The 5199-nt window shown below is 35.4% G+C and overlaps 1 pseudogene across 1 annotated transcript in view; it reads left to right on the top strand.

Annotated features, from left to right (window-relative positions):
- LOC308414869 (protein PPP4R3C1-like) overlaps positions 1-3314 on the top strand; it is a 24009-nt pseudogene extending 20695 nt beyond the window's left edge. Inside the window, exon 2 of the transcript in view lies at positions 846-3314. The product of the transcript in view is annotated as a protein PPP4R3C1-like (transcript). The remainder of the gene's footprint in view (positions 1-845) is intronic.
- The last annotated feature ends 1885 nt before the right edge of the window (positions 3315-5199 follow it).

Below are 5199 nucleotides of genomic sequence, written 5' to 3'. Positions count from 1 at the left end.
GAGGAAAAAGGATGAGGCAGAAGAGAAGAAGAAAATGAAAATAATTTACAAAGTCTCAATTTTCAATATTAGAAAACTTTCACTCAGTTCCTCTTTGACCCAGTTCTTCTCAATGACAAAATTTGTGATTAGGATAAGAAAAACACTTGAGGAAATGTTTCATTCGCTGGAAGCTGAAACTTCAGGCTGAACTGGATGGAGTATTGGAACTGATTTTATTCCCTTTCATGAATAGATCTTTACTTATATATGTAACAGTGTGATACAGAGTACAAGAGGTACAAAAGTATGACTAGTAGAGACACATATATATTTACCTGATTCTGGGTATGATATCTTATCTGTAGATGATGTACTTTTTGCTTATTACTCCCAGCTATCTTTGACATAGAGTTAAGTGTAGCCTTGCTCCAAACTTTGGTTATTATTATTATTATTATTATTATTATTATTATTACTTATTAATTATTATTATTACTTAAGAGCCTAAACACCACACTTATGATGAGTGAAAATATATCTGAGAAACAAAATAAGTTACAGAGCATATATAGTATTTTCTAGAATTCTATTTTGATGGTAGAGAAAACAGGTTTATTTAATAGCATCAGTTGTATAAGCACATTCTGTTTATAGAGTCTTGGGTGAATCACAAGATTCTGCCATAAACAAGTCTCACAGACTCAAGTGCTCCTGAGACAGGTTTGTTAGTGATATTTAAGTAAGGGAGGATTGAGAAGTATCAGGGTCTTTTCCCCTAGTAATTCTAATAACATTGGGCTCTTTTTTAGCCTCTGTCATTCATTTAACACCAGTAATATGTTCTCTTATGATTTTTTTTCCAGAATTGTGACTGTGGCTACATTTCTTGCCAAGGTAGGAAAGGAGAGCAAATTCTGGACAGAATACAAAATACCAATGTCTGCTTAAGGACGTGGCCTAGGGAGGCAAGGCCAGATATCAACATAGAGTACAAACTTCATAGTGTAAAAGTTTATATCATGGTGGAAGACAAGCAGTTGAAAGACATAGGCACAGGAAAAAAAAATTCATCCAAATACATTGATCAGCACCAGGGTGTGTGCCTGCTTGTTTACTCAGAATCAGATTGCTTACCAATTATGGAGTATAAGATAAATCCTAATGTGTCTTATCAGAAACAACAAGGGGATATAATCATTTGGTCTGAAGCTAAGAACCATAGCTTGGCAATACATTCTCAGGAACCAAATTATTGTCAAGAGATCTGGGAAGATATTTGCCAAGTTAAAGGTAAAGATCCAAGTATATAAATCACAGAAGAACTTGCTGATGATCTAGAAAGTGCTGAAGATCTAGCACTGAGGTAGAATAAGGTTGAAATGTCAAACAATGAACTCGATACCCTTAAACACATTGCAGAGTTATTTCATTTTCTCATTAAAATGCCAAGTCGCAACCAAAGGCTGGCACTGGTCTTGGAAAATGAAGGTTACATTTAAAAACTGCTACAACTGTTCAACACTTGTAAAAAATGGAAGAACGTGGAAGGCTTACACTATTTGCATAACATTGTTAAAGAAATCCTGTTTCTAAATAATATACCTTTGTTTAACATTATGTTTTCTGCTGAATTTTTCATAGATGTAGTAGGATGCCTTGAATATGACCCTGCTTTGGATCAGCCAAAGCAGTACAGACAGTTTCTGTAACACAATGTGAAATTCAAGGAAGTTACACCAATAACATAATTTCACCTTAGGCAAAAAATACAACATATGTACAGAATGCAATATCTGTATGATATTATGTTGCCCACACCATCCATATCTGAAGTAAATCTTCTTTCTGATCTTAACACTATGATTTTTTAAACAAAATTGAAATAATTATCATGCTGCAGAAAGTTGCAATTTTTCTGTTCAAAGTTCTTGCTCAGTTAAGATGACACTATAGGTGATGAGAGATGGCACAAATTGTTATTATTCTTCAAGGAATTCTGTGCATTTGCTAAGATACACTCTCAAAAGAAAAAAAATACATTACTGAAAACACTAATAAAGCTAGGAATCTTGAGTGCTCTGAAAGTTTTTGTACACCTGTTTAATTATCAAATATAAGAAGCTGCTCTAGAACTATTTGCTCATAGAGTAAAGTCCTAACCTAATTCGAGCATCTGCAATGGAAAAAGCTCCGGAGAGTGAAAATAATGATGATCTTCTCATTAATATGTTGATCAAACAAATGATCTGTAATTCTGATCCTGAGTATTCAAAAGGCATCATTTTGACAGCAGTTCTTCATGCTCTTCTTAATCCAGGAAATGCATGTGTCACAGCTAATGGAAGTGAAAGAAAGAAATTTCTGAATTTCTTCTATAAAAGTTGTATAAGGAATCTTAGAGCACCAATTTTGTCTACCACAGTAGAAAATGATAGCAATGATAATAGGGGTAACATCTGCCCTGATAATTATCAACATGCAGAATTGCTTGGAGCAATTTTAGAAATACTCACATTTTGTGTGTAATACCAATCAATGTACATTAACCATTATATTGTGAGCAACAACTTGCTCAGCAGTATATTGGTGTTGATGTGTTCAAAGCAAATTTTGTGTGCTGTCCGTTTTATGCAAAAGATGATTAGCCTTAAAGACAAAATTTACAGTTTTCAAATAATTAAGGGAAAGCTGTTTGAACCAGTTGTAAATGTGTTTATGCCTAATGGATCATTACAATATGTTAAATTCACTTATTATTGAGCTATTTGAATTTATAAGAAAAGAAAACATCAAGTCTCATATTGTAAAACTTGTGGAAATTTTTTATGGCTTTTGAATCAATTGAGTATGATCAGACCTTTGAAGGTTTGAAAACTAAATATGAAGAGTAGAAGAGAAAAAGTAAAATAAGAAGAAATTTACATAATATGCTATATTCCAAAATATATTGCAGGCATATCAAAGTAATGGAGTGAAAAGTCAAGGCAGACATATGTTACAGAGGAATCATAGAAGAAGTAGGAGCAGCAGCAGCAGCAGCAACAGCAGCAGCAGCAATTCTTTCAAAGGGAAGTGACTCTACAAGTAATTATGACATATTTATGAAAATTAAAGACAGAAATGAAAGTGAAAATAAAATAGAAAGGTCCGAAAGAAAATAAATTGACACTTTTGAAAGTTGTCAATCTCATGGTAATGCTTCTCCTAAAACAATGGGTAGGTCACACTGTAGCAGCCTTGTTCCTTTAGTGGACTACCCGTATGGTATTGATGGTGAAAACAATGATGACCCTTGTAGTAATAATGTGGATGTAGATGAACACCCCCTTTAAACTAACTAATCTTAGTACATGAACTCCTATGAGGCCCTCAACTCCAAGTAAAAATAAAATTCTATAAATACCTCAAACTGAAAAATCAATTTTATTTTTTTCTCCTACAGAATATTAGATACCATAAAATTTAGAGTAAAAGTAATGAATAAGGATCTTCAGTTTTATATTAAGAACATTTTCTATAGTATATATACATAGTGCAAAGTGAACACTAACTGATTGAAAACTTTTGATGAATTTTATTGGATATTCTCTGTTTTTACATTTCAAATGTTATGCCATTCCCCCCAAAACCCCTCCCTCCTCCCACTCAACTTGATTCCCTGAAGGTGTCCCATCTCCCAATAACCCTCTCCACCTCAGTGCCTTGGCTGATGATGACTTTTTTTCTTCCCATGAAAGTGCAAAGCTTTCAGCTATTTCAGTCCTTTCTCTATCTCTTTCAATGAGGTCTCTGTGTTCAGTCCGATGTTTAGCTGTGAGCATCCTCATCTGTATCTGTATGACTCTGGGAGAGCCTCTGAGGAGACATCCACATCTGGTTGCTGCCAATAAACACTTCTTGGCATAGTGCTTGGGTTTGGTGGCTGCATACATGGTGGTTCTCTAGGTGAGGCAGTCTCTGTAGAACTTTTCTTAAAGCCCTGCTCCTCTATTTGACCTTGTATTTCTTCCCCTGATATGTTCTCCCTTCTAAGAAGGACTGGGGCATCTACATTCTAGTCTTCCTTCTTTTTGAGCTTTATAAGTTCTGTGGGTGCTTTCTTGAGTATTCTGAGCTCTTTTTTTAATTGGTGGGGGCGTATCTGCTTATTAGGAAATACACATTATGAGTTTTCTTTTGTGACTGGGTTACTTCACTCAGGATAATAACTTCAAGTTTCACACTTTGCCTAGGAATTTCATGAACACATTTTTAATAGCTGAGCAGTACTCCATTGTGTATATGTACCACTATTTCTGAATCCATTTATCTATTGAGGGACATCTGGGTTCTTTCCAGCTTCTGTCTCTTATAAATAAGGCTGCTATGAACATTGTTGAACACCTGTCCTTGATAGATATTGGAAAAACTTTTGGGTATATGCCAAGGAGTGGTATAACTGGGTCCTCAGGTAGCACAACATCCAGTTTTCTGAGAAACCGCCAGACTGATTTTCAGAGGTGTTTTACCAATTTACAATCATACAAACAGTGAGAAGAGACCCTCTTCCTCCACATCCTTGCAAGCATCTACTGTCACCTGAGTTGTTGATCTTAGCCTTTCTGACTGGTGTGAGGTGGAAGTATAGTGTTATTTTGATTTGTATTTCCCTGATGACTAGTGATGCTAATCATTTCTTTAGGTGATTCTCAGCTGTTCTGTATTTCTCCATTGAGAAGTCTTTGTGCAGCTCTGTACCCCCTTTTAATTAGATTCTTTGATTCAATAGGATATAACTTCTTGAGTTCTTTGTATATATTGGATACTAGGCCTCTATCAGATGTAGAATTGGTAAAGATCCTTTCCCAATCTGTTGGTTGCCATTTTGTACTTATGACAGTGTCATTTGCCTGAAAGAAGCTTTGCAGATTTGTAAGTTCCCATATGTCGATTGTTGATCTTAGAGAATAAGCCATTGGTGTTCTGTTCAGGAAAATTTCCCCTGTCCCTACGGGTTCTAAGCTCTTCCCCACTTTCTCTTCTGTTCCTTTCAGTGTACCTGGCTTTGTGTGGAGGTCTTTGATCTACTTGGACTTGCACTTTGTACAAGGAGATAAGAAGGGATCTATTTGCTTTCTTCTACATGCTGATTGCCAGTTGATCCAGCACCATTTGTTGAAGAGGCTGACCTTTTTCCATTGGATATTTTAAGCTCCTTTGTCAAAGATCAAGTGACCA

Source organism: Micromys minutus, assembly GCF_963924665.1.
Source record: "Micromys minutus genome assembly, chromosome: X".
NCBI classification, from domain to species: domain Eukaryota; kingdom Metazoa; phylum Chordata; class Mammalia; order Rodentia; family Muridae; genus Micromys; species Micromys minutus.
This window is presented reverse-complemented; position numbering and strand designations above follow the sequence as displayed.